The 18,965-nt window shown below is 41.3% G+C and overlaps 1 long non-coding RNA gene across 3 annotated transcripts; it reads left to right on the top strand.

Moving 5' to 3' along the window:
- The first annotated feature begins 1,489 nt into the window (after positions 1-1,489).
- Positions 1,490-18,252, top strand: LOC105872907 (uncharacterized). Of its 3 annotated transcripts, none has more exons than XR_012914911.1 (3): positions 1,490-1,506; positions 4,590-13,021; positions 17,339-18,252. It is a non-coding gene; the product is annotated as an uncharacterized LOC105872907 (long non-coding RNA). The 3 variants fall into 3 exon arrangements; XR_012914910.1 differs by lacking the exon at positions 1,490-1,506 and having other exon boundaries at positions 3,642-11,628; positions 12,879-13,021; XR_012914912.1 differs by lacking the exon at positions 1,490-1,506 and having other exon boundaries at positions 3,642-11,213; positions 11,548-13,021.
- Positions 18,253-18,965: the final 713 nt, after the last annotated feature.

Here is an 18,965-nt window from a genome sequence, read left to right on the forward strand (position 1 = left end):
ACTTGTGGTATTTTCTGTAACAACCTGAACTAAGATACCTCTTCAGTAAAGAAAGCAATTCTCTATTATTTATCTACTTTTCAAATCTAAATTTGCTTCAAGTGAGGGGATATAACCACAAGAATTAGGTAATTTATCCTAATATGTTCCTTTTAATGTATTCTTTTAATTCATTTCCATTCAAGTTGAATTAGTCATATGGTTGATGGTTGTAAATCAGTTGAAATTGGTCGAAGATAATAAAAACGTAAGACTTCTGTTTCATGTAACGTTTGTTTCAGTGTTAGCCTGTAAGGAAAACCATAAGCAGTATGGTAACCTTTCACCATTTCTAGAGCTTCAGCATACATAGTTTGACAACACGTACTGTAAATAGTTGCTGTTTCTCTCAACTACAGATGGCCGTGTTATTTAAAAGTTCAAGCGGATGTGATTATCCCCATTCTACAAATGCTGAAAAGAGGCTCCAAGAGGTAAAGGTCACTTGACCAGAGTAGCTCAGCTTGTAAATAGAGATGTCAGGATTGAAACCCACAACGCTCACATAAAACTACAGAGTTATATTAAGAGTGTGCTAGTAAATTTTTAACAATAGGATCTCCAGGGAGAAATGCCCTGATTTGTGGTATATGCTGATTCCTGTGGTGTAAAGACTCCTTTCCTGGCTAACTTCAAGCTACCAGCGTGACGTCACTGAGCGTGGAACTGGGAAATGATGTGCATCTTCAGCCTCCATGGGCCTGTATGAAGCAGCTCCCGCACTCCACTGGGTACGCCCTGCAGTCCTACAGTCCATGGCGCAAGAAGGGGAACAGCTAGAGTGTTCCTGGGGGACAGGTAAGATTGGACTAAGTGAGGACTGAAGAACCAAGGCTCTTCCATCTGAAACTAAGATGAATAACTGCTGCTTCTTTAAAACCATCAGCACTGTGGCTAAAAGGAACGCAGATGTGGTCAATAAATCCCCAAATACCACTTGGGCATGGAGCCAGAACAATAGGAGAAATGCCATCATACCAGATAATCAGCTGATGACATTTAAACTCCGATCCCAAAAACCTATAAATTCTTCAAAATATTGGGACCAACTGCTAAAAGAAGATGGAATCTCGCCAGCCTGTAAGATTCCCATTCAGCGCCCCCCCTCCCAACATGAGCTCTTTGGCTATAGGTAAAAGACTTCTGGGCCCTATGGCCTGTCCAAGCCCTGCTCATGTTCACCTACATGTAAAATTCTCCTTATTAAATTCTCACACAGTAGGAAAAAAACTTATCTGCTTCTTTGGCTGCTGTTCAAGGGATTTCTCTGCCTGTAAATCCTCCTCATCTTATGTTATGGTTGAAGTGAAATCTTGGCACCATTTCAGTGTGTTTGTTTTCTCGTACCAGGGGAGAAAAAAAATTAATGGCTGCAGAGACTGACAGTGTTCTGCAAATCGTCGTGGAACAGTGGGGAGCCCTGTTGGCTATGCAGGTGGGCAACGCGAGTGAGCACCACAGTGTAAGGTAAGGTCTCCACGCACAAGAGGCAGCCACACGACGGAAAAGATCACTTGAAAGCCTGAATGATAGTTTCAGAGTAAATAATGCTCATTGTGTACTTGACTCCAGGCCTTTAAAATCAGCTTAACTTAGTGCATTAGGTGCAGAAGCAGCAGTCGTTTAGTCCTTAGGCTAGTTTTTATGTTCTTTTGACTCTGAACTCAGTTTCCATAATTTGCATTATGGAAATATCAACCTGTATATGCTAGAGGATGTGAGGTTTAAGAGAAAATGGATGACATCCCAATTGAAGAAAAAGAGTGATAACAGATGAGACAACATATTACCTTGGGACAACATCCCATTCTGTGCAGGAAGCCTCAGGATGGCCTCCCCCCCCCACCCGCCCCGTCCTTGTGCATGGAAGGTGTCACCCATGCTGCTGCATAGGCAATGCAGACTGCTGTCCCTGCAATGCCTTAACATGACATGATTCCCCTACGTTGGCTCTTGACATTTAGTATGTCTTAAAAAAAAACCACAGCTGAGTAATTATGCCTGCTTAGAGAAGGATCCCGTGAACTGAGAGTAACTGGGCTGATCTAAATACAACCCAGTTCAAAATCACCGGAATAAACTATATCGAGTATAACGTGGTAGAGGGGCTCCCCAGAGAAAGCCAGAGAGTGGACAGCAGAGGAAATGGTTCTGCGAGCTCTTTCCTTCACCTGCTACGGTGGGTTGTAAGGTAATCCTATAGCACGTGGAACTGTCGAGGCCAGGTTCCTGGGTCTAATCTCTTTTGGGCTTTCTTAGCCAAATTGGGCTGGAGATTTTGGCTAGGTCATGACTGATACATGCTTACTGCTAGGAAAGGAAGTCTGGGCTCAAGCCTTTCCAATGACGTGGAGATTCCCATCCTGATCCATGGAGGGTCCCCAGGACCTGCATTTAGGAGACCCTCCTTGTTCGGAGGGCCAGGACACCCTGCATGGGTCTGGTTCCACAGCAGATTGTTTGGGGTATAGTTAAGTTTAGTTTCCACAAATTATTGGCGTGTGGGGTCTAACAAATCCCAATCACAATAAGAACAAAGAAAAATACACTAAGACACATCATAACCAAACTGCCAAAAATATATGATAGAAATTTTGAAAGCAGCCAGAGGAAACAAGGTACATTATATACAGAGGACCAAATATAAAATATATAGACATATATAATTTTTATACAGTCTCAAAAAAGGACATGATAGAATTTCTACTCATTTGGAAGGGAAAAGGGCAAATATTCTGCTTAATAGAAAATATCTTCCTTTTTGAGAAGAAACTGTCTGCTTGACCTTAATTTTTTTATGTCACACTGTTTGAGTTTAAAAAAAAAAAAAAACACTCAAAAACCTGTCTATCACATTTTAAATTTTCAAACTCATAAAATATGTTGAAATATATTAGCAAAGTATTGTTCCATAGCAGATTTTCTAGATAAATCTTAATTAGCATATCAATTGTTATGTAAATGAGGCCTCTGTTGTGCTAGAAAAATGAATGCTAGCACATTTAATTCTTAAATAAGTTGAATAATCTTTTTGTTCTGTTAATTGCCACTCAATTTTTGAATTATTTATTTATATTCTTTTCCTGCTATGACTTCAACACTCCTAGGGATAAGGCATATGAAGTACTTAGCAAACTATAAATCACTAGGAAAAGGTTAAGGAACCCTGAACCCCCAAATTTGTAGCCAGCTAGTCTGAAGTGAGGGTAGCACTGGAGACCCCTGAACTTGCAGCTAGTGTCAGAAATCTTGTGCAGATGTGGCGTTCCGGAGGACTGAGAGCCGGGATAAATAAAGAGACACCCAGTTTTTAAGTAGTCAGGGATTGCCTTCTTTCCCAGTCTGCCTGTCCAGGCATGACCCCATATATGTGAGGATCCAAAATGCAGGCTCATGACCAGGGATAAAATGGCCCTGAGCACCAAAGGATTGGCTTCCAATGGGTCTAAAGCATCCCCTTCCTGGTCATATAAGTGAATCTGCTTTGGAAAGTGGGAAGCAAGAAAAACAAGGTCCTGATATTTGTGATATTAAAAGAAAATCCAAGAGGACCAGAAGGGAGCTGGGGCTGGGGGGAGGGGGGGCTCTATTAATGATCCACCTTATGATCTGGGTTCAAGTTCAGCAGCTATGATCTTCCTGAAAACTTACCAAAATGCATGTATGACTTATGCACTTTTCTATATTTTTATGCATCACTAAAAGGTTTCCATTAAAAAAATCCAAAAACTTCATTTGTCTTCCAAAAGTCTAAGAAGCGGATGGCATCCAATCCACGGCAGGTCTACCTATAGGTGTGCTGTCCAAGATGGCATCTACCAGCCACATGTGCCTACAGAGCACCTGAAATGTGGCTGGTCCAAATTGAGCTGTGCTGTATGCATAATATACACACTGAGTTTTAAAGACATTGTGCAAAGAAAAAGAATGTAAAACATATTATTAATAATTTTCATATTGATTACGTGTTGAAATCATGTATTTTAGATATATTGGGTTAAAGCAAATATATTGTTAAAATTAATCTCAATTGTTTCTTTTTGCCTTTGTTAATGTAGCTACTAGGAAATTAGAAATTATATAGGTGTCTCTTGCTGTATTCTCTTGGACACCCTGGCCTTAGGGTCTCTAACTCTCCCAGTAAGCTGGGTGTGAGGTCAGTTGTAGATTCTGGCCTCATGCATTCACACCTACTGTGTATTTTAATTCCCATGGAAATGTCACAGAATATTCTATATTCTAGTGGAAACAAAGAACAAGTATTTACCTTGATTTGTAAATTGGCTTAAATATATACACATTATACTTGACCTTTTTTTTTTTCTGATTAACACTCAGCTAAATCGTGAGTTAATAATCATGCACAGCGTAAAATGTTTTCAAGTTAAAAACAGTAAAAGCAACATTTCTAAAATGGACAAGTCTGAAAAGTTTGGGTTCAGACAATCATGAGGGAAAAACCACTGCAGTTAAGGGAAATAATAATATCCTCGGATTTACAGTCTTCTCCTTTGTCTAATATTTCTGCTTTCTGTTGGATATTTTTCCAGAATTGATATTCAAGCTGTGAAAACAGCCCTCCACCAGCGGAATCTGGCACTAGAGCAGGCTCTTCCCATAGCAGGGGTGGCATTTTTAAAATTCACTCTGGATTTGTCAAGTGGTTTGCAGCTGAGAAACCAGATGAGCCGACTTTCCACTGTATAAATTTTCAAAACACTCAGAGGCAAGTGTCTCCTTAAGAATTACAGTATTCTGTGGGCCGTGTAATGCAGTACATTATCAAAATATGTGCTCTTTTGAATATTATAGTGACCTAAAAATTGCTAATTATATAGTGGCACACTAACACAACATAATCACAGATATACATTGTTTGACATATTAATATATTCCAGTTATTGGCAAACCTTGAAACTAGTTACATATTATTCCTAGAAAAATCAGAATTTCTCCCTGAAGTGTTAGTCAAGGCTAGAGGTGCTTAAGCAGGCTTAGGAAAATTACAGTTTTCTTCTGTGACAGTCACTGGAGTGACATCAATCAATGGAAGTTTGAGAAAATTGGGTACAGTAAGCAAGAGTGAAGGAAGAATTATGGCAACTGCATTCTTCTGTTTGCAGAGATTCTAATCCCCCCCCCCTCTTAAATGGATTATTCATTCCATTGTAAGGGGTTTGCAGTAAGAGTATTTGTTGTTTTTATATGTAACACTAACCATTTTTACATTTAATAGTCATTGGAAAAATAAAAAATTCAGCATCTGCAGGACAAACTTATTCTTTGAAAGTAGCAATGCTATGAAAGAAATTTCATTTGATATTGCACTTAACTCAAAGACTGCTCTATCTGTGTTATTGTAAACAAAGTATTCAGAACAAAAGGAATGGGGAAAATGAGAGAGGTGAGCAAGAAAGGAGACTGTCAAATCCAGGAGGGAGGAGGAAAGAAAATGGATGGTGCATCTTCCAGAAGACATGAAAGTCATCAACTTGAGTTTATCTAATATTTAATCTAAATGATGTGAGTATAAAGCCCATCTAAACTCCTTGGAAATTTCTCTGATTAGAGGAACTAGCAGGTAGACTGATGAAATAGCTATAGTTAAGCAATGCTAATTAATTTTTAGATCCTCTTAGGTCGAGAATTTAAAATTTATCATGTTTATATCAACCCCCAAACCATCTTTTCCAGCCATGTGTTAGCTGGCTCCCCAGCATACATGTGTGATGGTTAATACTATGTATCCACTTGACTGGGCTATATGGTGCCCAGACATTTGGTCAAACATTCTGGGTGTGTCTGGAGGGTGTTTCTGAATGCAACTAACAGATGGACTCCACCCAATCAATTGAAGACCTGAATGGAACAAAAAGGCTGAATGAGAGAGATTCCCCCTTTCTACTGCTTGAGTTGGCACCTGGGTCATTTCCTGCCTTCCAACTCAAGCTGAAACACTGGCTCTTCTTGAGTCTCAAGCCTGCGGACTTTCAGACCAGAACTTGCATGACCAGCTCTCTCGGTTCTCAGGGCTCAGGGCTTGGATGAGGACTCTGCCATTGTCTCTCCTGGGTCTCCAGCTTGCCACGTGCAGATCTTGGGACTTCTCAGCCTTCATAATCACGTGAGCCAATTCTTTGTAATAAATCTCTATTTACGTACACACTGTATTTTTACATGTGTGTAACACCTGTGATGGATGCCTTCCTTTGGTCTCATCGTGTGTAGCCCTTACTCTGCTCGGAGAAGAAGAAATTTGGGGAAAAGATCTTTTCATTTCTCTGGCTATATCGTTTCTCATAGGTAGACGTGCTTTGCTGCCTATAGGCAGGAAGTACTTGCTGCCTCTGCCCATCGTTGCCTGGGTGAGTGGGGCTGTACCACTCCTAGCTGTTCTACCACATGGCACCTGTCCTGCAGCACATACATACAGCAAGCCATGAACATGTAAGCGCTCCCCGAGTTAAGGGATCTGAATGCCTACAGAGCTGGGACATGCTGGGACAGGTGTAAAAATGTATGTGTTTTTTCACTAATATCATTTTGACTTTATTTCTTGCAAATGAATATCCTGATTTTATTGCCCACAGACTACATTCACATCCCCTCTGACCAGTTACACCACAGTGGAGAACCTCAAATCCAAATCACTTCTCTAATTCTGAGAGAAAGAAAGAAAGAGACAGAGAGAGATGGGATCTTATCAGAAGGGAAACACAGTTCATATACATTTCACAAAAACACATCAACAACTTAATCTAGAGGATGAGCTACCTTACGCATACTCAAGATTTTTCCAATATGTGAATCACAGGATTCCTCCTTTTTAAACTTGTTTTCTAATATAATTCTATAAAGTACCTTGTGTCAAGTGATAATCTGTGGCAGTAAATGATAGTATATTCCTGCCAATAGCAGACTGTAGTGTGGTTGTGTTATATGGAACCAGAGATGTGATTCTTAATTACTCCATTTTTCTTCTACTTTCTTTTATTTGGTGACATACTAATCTTTCCAGATCTAGTCTCTTCGTGGAAGAAACTGAGATTGTGCACTAGGGTGATTTTTTTTCTAGGTATCTTTCTACCTTTATCTTTGTAAGGAGCAATGGTTTGTCTAAAAAAAAAATTGTTGCACCAGTATTAAATTTTAGAAAACAAGACCTACTATCTAATATCCATCACTTGTTTTCAGGGCTGCTTTTTTCCAGAAGGAAAAAAAAAATCCTGCCTATGTAGCTTGTAAACCCTTACATGATTTGTCTTTTTGTAATTTAAAGGAAGTGAAAATGATTTTTCTTTTTTTAATTTAAAAGAAGATGATTTATCTTCGAAGAATTGTCGACAAATAAACAATCATAGGCCATGTACGATGAACTTGACAGAGGGTCAGAGCAACATACTGTTCAAATACACAGACCCTAAATGAGGGAACACTTAATATTGAATTCTGGCTCTTACACCGAATAAAGCTGTAACTTTGGACACAGCATTTCACATCTCTGATCCTGTTTCCTCATCTGTAAAAGAGAGTAACCATATCTGCTTTGCAGATTTGTAAGGATCAAGCAGTATAAATTTTGCATGTACCTGGCGCATGATAGTCACTCATTCAGTGTTACTTTTTATTATTTACCATGTCAAAAACATAAACTATTTTGAAGAGTAACCTTAGACTAATGCATTTGTTTTTATTCTTCTGAGAAATGATGACAAATTTGTAATAGAAATATTTGTTACAGAATTTTTAACTGATTTTATCATTTGAAATAAATACACATTATATGTTGACCAGAGAAATGCTTATAAAATATTCATAACCAGAAAAATAAACAAGTTTTAACAACTTATTATTTTAAATAAGTTATATAACAAATTTTTGCTGCTTATAACATGGGAAATCAACATGAAAAGCACAAGTCTTCTTATTTGTAAGATCACTTCTCATTCTTTCTTATTTATACTTTTCTAAATCATTTGAATACATATGTTTTAAAAAACAAGGCATTTAAAAATACTTACTTTAAAAGAATCAGAGGCAAAAAAGTTGAGGCAAAAAAAAAAAAAGAATAGGAGGAAGAAAAGAGAACAGTGGAGGAGATAAAAAAGAAAGTCGTGGCTATAAAAATACACCAAATATTCGATTCCTCAATTCCTTCAAATCTTTGCTCACATTTCACCTTCTCTGATCTTACCACTTTACCAGTGTGATTTGTACCTTTCCCCTAAAAGAGATCATGCCTAATCAGATTTTCTACTCTATTTTTCTATAACACTTATTATCTTTTTTTTTTCTTTTTTTTTTTTTAAAACAGAAAGTCTCCAAGTAACACTTATTATCTTTTAACACACAGTATGTTTAACCTATTTGTTTAAGTACATAGAAAAACCTAGCATTTAGTAAGTGCTCAGTAAATATTTGTTGAATGAATAAATGAACTAATTACTCTCTTTACAGAAAATTGGTGCTCCATGTAACTGGATGATAGAACTTATTTCTTTGAATGACATCCCTGTTATGGAAGACAGAATTGTTCCCATTCTGAGTTTGCAATTCTGTACACAAAAACATAATTAAGTCTTTTGGGAATGGCTCCAAAATAAGAAAGTTTACACATACATTCTCATATGTCACTAAGGAAATGATTGTTGAGTTTTCAATCAGGAAAATTGAATCACCTGTTTTCATTCTATTTTCCTTTGCCCTGTCATCTTTCCCTTATTTTCTCTTTTCTCTTGACATTTGTGTTTGTTGTAACTTAGATGACTTTATTCTTGGTGTAGCTGGGACCCAGGCAACATGGAGTCACAGGGGTGGTGAAAGATACAGGGTCTGGATGAGTTTGGAGCTGAGACTTGACCCTCTTAGAGAGAGCAGACCTTGTGTCCAAAGAGACGGAGCAACCTCCAGCTTGATTCAAGCAGTGTGATATCCAAAAAGATGCAAGAACAAGAACTGTTGGAATATAGCAGCAGCAGTCCAAAAACAAAAGCTCAGGAAATGCTCTAAGTCACCATGTTCCAAGATGTGTTCTGCAGAATAAAAATTTCACGGGTCATTAATATATTTTATGGAACAGAAAGGTTTCTGTATTCAAATCAGTGTGGGAAACACTGAGTTGGTGTTTCCTTAATGCAAGACTTCCCTGAACCTGTAAGATGCTGCTATATAATGTAAATCTCCAAGAGGAGAATTTTCATTGTAGCATCTCCCAAGTTTGCTCCCAGAACCCATTCCTCTGCAGATATCTTGCAGTATAATTCTCTCCCCCCCCCCCAACAAACACATTTCAGGAAAAGATAAAGGGGCTGGTAGAACTGAGCAGGATCTGAAATTTTCTGCCAAGCAGTTTGGGGTTGGAGTCAGGGATTTAATACAAAAGGACCACAGTGCAGGCCCTATCTTCTTTATGGGATACCCATGGGCCAGGCTTGGGAAGCAGGTAGATCTTGTTTACAATCCCAGAACCACCACTTTCTGGCTGGGCAGTCTTAAGTAAGTCATTTCATCCTCCTCAATTCCATGTTTCTTCATCTATAAAATGGGAATCATAATGCCCATTTTATTAATGGTGAAGACTTAAATGAGATATTATACATAAAGCATTTAGCATAATGCCTAACACAGAGTAAGATGTCAATACGTGATAGTAGTTATATTTAATATTGGGGAAAGGTTTATATTTTGTTTGATAGTGTTGATGTTCTTTAAGCTGGTCCAGCTCTTCATGGGATAGAGGTGTTTTGCAACTCAGTGGGCAATCTGTTTCCAAATTTCTTTCTAGACACGTCAGGTCTGTAACTGTAGAAATCACTGTGGACCCCACTAGGCAATGGGCTTGGACTATTACCTTCCTCCTGTGTTTGGCTGGAGACGCTCACGACTGTGTCCTGGTGAGCTCGTATGTAGAAGGAGGCAGGTGGGAGGTGCTGCAGAAGGTCATGGCTCACATTATCGCTATTTCTTCTTCTGCATTTATTTATCCTGCATTCCACATAACATGAAAGATATCAACATCGAGGCTGACCTTTAGGTAATATGGTAAACTGTATTAAAATAGGTAGCTGAGCGATTATTACCTTTTATTGTTGCCCTTTTTTTTGCATTAAAATGTCGCAGATTCATTTTGTATTAGCTAAGACATTTTATAAATTCTATAGAGAAAATGCTAAGCTGTCAACATGAATAGTCCTGTGATTCTATTACATCCTTTTGGACACAATGCATTAGACCATCTGATACATGAAGGGTTATTTATTAAGAGGAACTAGTAGTATCTGTTAATAATCATTATTGCAAACAACAGCTTTCTTAGCCTGGTCTAGATAATTCTGCATGTATCATGACAGTAGAAAAAAGTGTCATATTTACATGTTTAATTCAATCTAACTTTTCCCAAATTGTCTTGCTCATTTTTTTTTAACATTTTATTTTTGTGGAAGAGAGACAAGACAGTTCATTTTTTAAGATGTGCTTTATCCAGAAATACTTCCTTCTATATGATTTTTCTGCATAATCACATCATTTAAAATTGTGTAATAGGATCTAGAGATATTGTTCTCACCGATTTGGTATTATAGGGAATTTTTGGAGTTGGCCTATTGGACATTGACAAACATTTTGTCCAGAACTCAAAGAGGCAGGTAGATATGTAACTTTCTTTTACATCCACTTATGAAAATGGATTTGAGAGCCTTTCAAAGAAAATTGTTTTCTACCAAAACATCTTTATTTCTAGATTTCAAACTGATTATTTTCATTTTTTTATCATTTAAATCAATTAAAATTTCAAATCAGAAAAAAAGAAAGGGTTTGATTAAAAATCAAACGATTTTGCCAAAACAAAAATCCAAGTTAAGACTGAACTCTCCTAAGCTATATGTGCCCTTCCATTATTCATTCAGTCAACAAACATTTGTGGAGCACTGGCTGTTGTAAGAGACTATGTAACATACAGTATGAGTGAAAGAGAAATAAGTTAGTCACCATCCGGAACTTCTCTCAGTGGGCCTGCAGTTTCACAGGGGAAACAATTTTTAGATGCAAATTTATAACAACATTTACAGAGAAATCTTGAGGACTGAGCAAAGGAAGACAGATCAAGTATAAGGCTTTGGAACTTGGACAGAAGAAGATTAGTTCTGGCTTGAGGGAGGATTTATACCTGCTGAGGTGTATCCTTTCCAGAATCTTCTGACTCTACATTCACTCTTTCACTGTTTAATGATGCTCTTGTCCTCTTCAATGGTTGGGTTAAAAATTAGGACCAGACGTCTCCCAGGCTCACAGGCGCCTGGAGGGCAACTTAGATCCTGAGCTACACAATATATACAAGAACCTAAAAAAATAATAATAATGATCAAGGTGCTGATTTGGGATCTAAAAGATTAGGTCCTTGTTGTCTGCACATATTAATTGAGAAATAGCCGTCTTCAACATTAATGTCTATAAATGTTAGACTTAAGGTTTGAAACATTAGGGAGTTGATTTTCTTAACACTGATAAAAGCCACAGGCTCAAGGATGAAACCGAGCAAGGCCTGAGCTCCACAGCAGCATGCCCAGCACACAGAAGCCCCAGGAGTAGCAGGTAACGATCCAGGCGGAAATGTCTGCAAACAGCTGTCCCCAAACACAGCAGTGGCATGAAGGAAACCTAGACCACATTAGTCACTGCCTCTCTGGAGGAGGGGACTGCCAGCCTCAGCCTGCTGGTGGAGAGCAAACTTTAAAATAACCCTACTAAATTAGAAAAGCAGTTGGATGATGCTTTTTAAAGTTCCCTGAAGATAAATGCAGGGTAGTAGTACCTTCAGGAGAGGGAAGGACATGAATAGAAGATGAGATGGGACTGGCTGCAGGCAAGTATGTTTAAAAAGGAGCCAGCAGTGAAAATAGATAAGCTGGAGCCGGTCATAACATCGGCTTTTAAAAAGTTGCACAGTATGGCGATGCAAAAACAAGTGCCCAGACATGGTGGCGCGTGCCTGTAGTCCCAGCTACTCGGGAGGCTGAGGCAGGAGGATCGCTTGAGCCCAGGAGTTTGAGGTTGCTGTGAGCTAGGCTGACGCCAGGGCACTCTAGCCCAGGCAACAGTGAGACTCTGTCTGAAAAAAAAAAGTGCCCAGAGAAAAGTGAGATCACCTCTCTTTATACCCAGTATTAGTCAAACTTTTCCAGGGGCACGTGTCCATTCCTGAGTTCCAAAGTTAAGGGACATGGAGAACTTGGAGAGCATCCTATTCCTAAAGTCGACCAGGATTAGTAAATAAGACCTCTGCAAAAGAGGGAGGGATTAAGATTGTTCAGTTTGAAGAGGAGAAAGCCAAGTGGTGATTAAATTAGTATCTTTCATTGGCAAGCTCGTATATTTTTGTTCTCTTCTTTCACTAGGGTACAAACAAGCTTTTTAAGATGTGAAATAAATATTTGAAGTTAAATGTTCAGAGAATTGTTTAAAATGGACTTCAAACCCTAGTTTGAGCAAATTCTTTAAATTCTGAGTCCCTTTTGCTTGGAGGTCAGAGAACTACTTGGGGGTCCTGATCTTCTTGGTTTAATTTGGCTAAATATTGGTAGAGATGAGTGACTATTAGTTTCTTTTTCCTCATTCCATTTTGATTAAAAAAAGCATTTCCCCTCTTCCTGGTCTGCACTTTATAGTATAACAGTCCCCCCTAATCCTCGGTTTTGCTTTCTGTGTTGTCAGTTACCCGTGGTCAGCCACGGCCCAAAAATACTGAATGGAAAATTCCAGAAATAAACAATGGATACGTTTTCAACTGGGCACCATTCTGAGTGGCATGATGAAATCTCACCATGTCACTCTGTCCCACCCAGGGCGTGAACCCTCCCTTCGTCCAGCACCTCCACGCTGTGGACATCGCCACCCATCTGTCACTGGCAGGGTCTGCTCCTGACACCGTCTCTCAACGTCGTCATGGGTCCTGGATCCAGGATCACCTGCTTCCCATCATCAGAAGGTCAAGAGTAGCGAATGTACATCTCCCTGCCTACATCATTCACCTCATTGCATGTCATTGGTTGGCTTGTATCATCTTTCGTTGTCACAAGGAGAGGGGTGAGAACAGTACAATAGGATATTTTGAGAGACCACATGCACATAACTTTTATTACTGCATGTTTTTATAATTGTTCTGTTTTATTATTATTGTTGTTCATCTCTTACGGTGCTTAATTTATAGATTAAACGTCATCACAGCTAAGTATGCACAGGAACAAATACATGTAGAGTTTGGAACTATCCACAGGTTCAGGCATCCACTGGGGGTCTTGGAACATGCCCCGTGGATAAGGGGAGCCACGGTGTCCTCTCTCCTGTCTGTGTTTATGACAATAATGCTCCGCACTTCCGGGCCCGCCCAGCCGCCCTGCCCCTTCCCCTCTGACACCGGAAGAACTTTCCCGGCTCCTCCATCTTGCATGCATCTGGCCTCGACTGAAAGCTGCCTCTTCCCAGGGGACACCCCTGCTTGCCCCCGAGCTGCCTTTCCCTTGCACACCTCGGCACGGGGAGGGGGACCGCCAGCTTCCTTGTCACTTGTCTGCTTCCATCCATGGCTCTTGTTTCCTCTTGCAAAAAATCCCGTTTTTTTTGAGCTTCGTGATTTTCAGCTCTGCCACCCCTTCATGTCATTGTCTTCCGGCCAATTCCTGGTCACTCCCTTCCCTGTCGTTTGTCAAAGTCTTAGCATCTGGCCTGATGCCCAGTAATGGCAACGAACACAGGACAATTTGCTGCACAGAAGGGCCTCTCTCAAGTTCTCGGTCATCTAGCCCAGGGCACGCGCCTTGGGTCTTGCCGTCACTCCGGGCTCCCCACCCTCAGAATCCCGATGCAGACGTTCTCTGAGGGCCACTTCTTCCCCTTGCCCTGGCTGGCTCAGCCGTCCCCAGAGAGATCCTGCCTGAGCCTCAGGACATTGGGCTCGTTGCTCCACCCTCAGCCTCCCAGCGCCTTGACCTTGTCCTGTCGTCTCATCCCTCCTCGTCTCTCAGAGCCCAGAGTTCAGCAGTTTCATAACCCTCTGCCAGCACTCTCTATTCCCTTGTCCTTTGACTTCTTTTCGTTTTCCTCTTCTGGCAAAATCTCAGCCCTGATGAACCCAACTATTAATATTATATTTACATTCGAGCCCCCGGCAGCTGAACCTTTCTGAAGAAAGGCATACAATGGGGCAGATGGGTTTTATTGCACATGCATAAAAACCAATCTTAGGTGGATCCTCTGAATGCACTTTGTGATGAACTCACTCTTCTTTCCACAAAAACTGCTGCAGAGCTTCTCGCCTCCTTTGGTGACAGCTGCACACTTGCACACACACACAAACACGCGCACACTGGTCCTCCCCTCCTCAGTCTCTGCAGAAACCTTGCCTGCTGCCATGCAAAGAGCATGGAAGCTGGAACAGGAGGGCTCTTTGACCGTCTGGGGCCAAACATTTGGGCTGCAGACGTCTCTCCTCCCCTCTCCTCTCCTTGCCCTCGCTAGTGACTCTTCTCTTTCGGGTACAATCTCTCAGCAGCTCCTTCTGTTCATGCCTAAGGGCCCACATGCTCAGCCTCTGAGCCCATTCAGCCACCCTAGCTCACAGAGCACTAGAGTTGTCCATCCTCGTCCTCCGTCCTCACTTCCCCGCCTACTCCCCAGCCTTCCTGCCAGTCACTCAGTCCCCCACTGAAACCCATATCGCTAAGGTCCCAGAACCTTCATTTGCGCAGATTCTATGGGCCCTTCACTGTCCTCATCTGGCTCGACCGCACAGCACTGCTTTGACGCTGGCGATCACGCCCTCCTTGCTTGGAACGCTGTCCTTCCTGGGCTGTGGCAGCAGGACTCTCCCTGTCTCACCCCCACCTCTCTGGATACTCCCTTTCCTTTGCACAAAGCTGGCCATCAAATATCCAACATGCAGTGCCAAGCCCTCCCTTTTTTTTTTTCACTCTGTATGCTCTTCCTGGCCATTCTTAGCAATGATGAGCTTGCACAGGTGACTCGCAGGTACGTACCTGTAGACCAGACATTCTATCAGTGTCTCCGACCCATTTGTCCACCTGCCAGTTGTCTTCTCCATGCAGATGTCACAAAAGCATAGCAAGAGTATCAAAGCTAAATTCTGTATCTTCCCATCCTCCAAACCGTGCTCCTCTTCTGTTTTCTCTTATTTCAGCAAAAGACACCACCATGCTTCCTGCTCTGTAAGCCAGATATCCTGGACTCACCCTCGGCCTCTCTCTCTCTCTCTCTCGCCCTCTTACTGATGATATACCTGGTCTTGTGGATTTGGTCTCCTAAACACTTTGCAAATGCATCTCCACCCTGACCCATGCGACCGTCGCTGCCTGTCACCATGACTTCAGTGGCCTCTGCTTGCAACAGCCTAGATCGCTGCACTGATCTTCCTGTAACTACACTTGACCTTTCTCCTCCACGCAGAAGCCAGAGTGATTATTTTTGGAAACATAATTCTGAGAATGTAGCTCTTCTGCTAAAACCCTTCCAGAGCTTCCATTTCTCTGAGAGGAAGATGACCCTTTATCTTTATCCTGCTACTTCTTCAGACAAATGCCCATGGTGACCTTTTAGGTCATGCTTCCTCATGCCACAGGGCCTTTGCTCACGGTGTTCATTCTATTTGGAATAGCCCATTTCTTTTTCTTTTCTTTTCTTTTCTTTTTTTTTTTTTTTTTTTGAGATAGAGTCTCACTCTGTTGCCCGAGCTAGAGTACCATGGCATCAGCCTAGCTCACAGCAACCTCAAACTCCTGGGTTCAGGTGATCCTTCTGCCTAAGTCCCCTGAGTAGCTGGGACTACAGGTATGTACCACCATTCCCAGCTAATTTTTTCTATATTTTTCTAGTTGGTCAATTGATTTCTTTCTATTTTTAATAGAGACAGGGTCTCACTCTTGCTCAGGCTGGTTTTGAACTCCTGACCTTAAGTGATCCTCCCGCCTCGGCCTCCCAGAGTGCTAGGATTACAGGCGTGAGCCACCTCGCCAGGCCGGAGTGGTCCATTTCTTAGCAAAGACTTCTCTCATGGCTCTAAGTCAAGTCTCTCTACTATAACATATCCTTTAAGATGGTTTCTGCTTGGCAATGACCAGTGATTTCCACTTGGCAATGACCAATGATTATTTGACTGAGGTCTGTGTCCCCTAGCTGGGGCGTGCTGCTCTGCGAGCACAGGGACCCTGTTGGAACCTGGTCCCCATTGTATGCCTAATGCTGGGCACTGTGCCAACAGCAAGGTAGGCAAACAATAAATATTTGTTAAAGGAGCAAACGAATGAGTATCCCCATGTCAATATTGATGTATTTATCATCTAACTTACAACAATTCGTAGGAAAAGATAGCATGCATTCAAATCAACTCTTTGGCTGAAGTAGCATGCAATAAATCCTTTGTCACCCACATCTTCCTCTTAAATAACAAAATATGCAAATACCCTGTTTGTATGCCAGCTCTATTTTAGAGTTCTCCAATATTGTGTAATATTATTCCACTTACTGTGGAATTTGAAATTAAGGAAATATTTGGGTTTTCAGTCTGGACCTGCTGATATCTCTTCATTTTTTTTTTTTTCACCCGCTGATTTGCATTTAAACTTCCACTTCTTCGTTCTTACCAGACTTTGCTTCCTAACAGGGACCTTCCAGGATGAAGGGGCCTGTGCCCGCGGTTGGATGTCCGCCACCGTGGGGCTGGGCGGTCACAGAAGCTGCATTGTGCTGGGCGGCGCCTGTCACTGTCAGAGCCGAGCGATCCTCTGCTCCAGCGCTGGGACAGATTGTCCTCGCTGCTGTTTGCTAACTAGTTGTTTTTCTGATTCTAAACTTGGCTTTGCAGTCTGAGTTATTTCCTATTGAACCTCACATGCAACATGGCATCTGGCCCTGTCGCCTGTGGTTTCTCTGGCGCTGCAAGTTGAAATATACCTTGGTCCATGCCAGTGAGCTGGACCCTCCCAGCTCCATCTTTGGGGAAACGAGAGAGGTGCTTCTGGTGTTGGCTCAGAGCCAGACCTAAGCCCACTCCCCACTTGGGACCACGAACCTAGAAGCAGTAGTGTCTCTCCTCCCATGGTTTCCGCCTCCACTTTCTCCTTTCTGTGTCCTCCCTCTCTGCCCAGTTCGGAGCTTTTCCGTCATACACTCTTCTCCTTTATTCCTCGGGTCACCACCTTGACAGCTTCCCTGGGCACTTTGCACTTTTTCCTTGGGAAGTCTTTATTCTGAAATAGGTAGCACTGACTCAAACCTCCACCCTGATTTTCAGATCTCTATACTCAACACCCACTTGCAGAGTTTACCATTCGTCACTGTTTCATTGAACGCGAAGATGCGTTGGCCAAAATGGAAAGGCTGACAATTCCACAGGCATCTGGAAGGAGTGATGCTTCCAGGGACAGAGAACGTTGCAGTGACCTCGAATTCCCGTCACACAGGATCTCACTTGACTGTATCACCAAGCTTAACTATGCTTCCCCTAAAGAGGGGACAGGTTGCAATAATTGTCCTCCGGTGTGATGACATCTTTCTGAAATGGCAAGTGACATTCTTGTCACACCCAGCAATATGGCCAGGATATTAGTATGTATGATGTATCCACCAGTATATTCTCTCTTCGCAGGCTTAGAAAGATATGGGAGAAGTCTTATAACTCTAGGAAAAAAATTCTCATTGATAATATCTATGGGGAAATTGCCCTCTGAAAATCTAATGGTAGAAATACATGTTCAGGCACTAACATACAAGTACCTTTGCTATTTAATGTTGTTTTGTGAATTTACCCTCAAAGTCAGGCGCTACTTACAATGAAACGAATGACTGTGATCTAATTACTAATTATAAAATGTCTATTTGCTTTACGAAAGAAACATGGTCTCTGGAAGTCCTTGGTTTTGCATTTAATTTAATTAGTGAATTTAATACATGTCTCCTAGATTGTTCATTTTACACTCTTGCTAAAGGAAGGTGGCCAGCTTGTCAGAAGGAATTATTTTCAAATTGGCTAATTAATTGCTTCAATCCTTATGTAATGACATTCACATGGAAATAGGAAAGGGCATTCGAAGGACAGACAAGAAATATCTGCACAGGCATCATTCTTGTCATCAGCTCTAAAGGAATGTTATTTGTGGACACTTAGTCAAAGAACTGCTTGACTACTAGGGCTGATTGGCTTCAGGGGAAAAATATATATATTATATATATGGAAATTTTGATTACTACTTATCTAACTAGAGAGTAAAGAACATATGGTATCAAAACTAACTTTTAAGCATTTAATATAAAGTGAACATTCACTGATATGAACAGTGCCCACACATAACAGTTGGGGGAAAGACAGAATCGAATTAAAGATAATATCTCTGCAAGGTTATTTATATATTAACCAGACAAAATGGCAGGAGCCTGAGGGATATGAATCTTGAGAGGTTAGAAGGATTCAAAAAGGTCCTAATGTATCATATTACTGCATACAGGGTGTTACCCCTTGCTTTGAACTATATCTAAACCAGCCTGCAATGATAGGTACTAGATCTAGAAGGTCGTGCCATTGTTCTAAAAACCTCACCAGTGATGCCACCATATTGCATGACTCTTGTCCATAAAATTCTCCATCCAAATTCCCTTCAATTCCCAGTCAAGTAGCTAAAACACCCACATTAAAATACATCAAAGTTATTTCTGATAGACATCCTAACCTACTCATGGTCTGAAACCCCACTGCAACCCTGAGCGGCTGGGAGGGCTGCCTGCAGAAGGCTCACTTCTTGGTCCCGCCCCAGGAATTGCACATGTCTGGAGGAGCTTTCTGCTCCTAAGACATAATCTTTCTCCAAAGACAGCCCAGATTCATGACTGGCCAATCCAGGAGTATAAATAAGTACCTAGCTTCC

This window comes from Microcebus murinus, chromosome 25, assembly GCF_040939455.1.
Source record: "Microcebus murinus isolate Inina chromosome 25, M.murinus_Inina_mat1.0, whole genome shotgun sequence".
In the NCBI taxonomy this organism is placed as follows: domain Eukaryota; kingdom Metazoa; phylum Chordata; class Mammalia; order Primates; family Cheirogaleidae; genus Microcebus; species Microcebus murinus.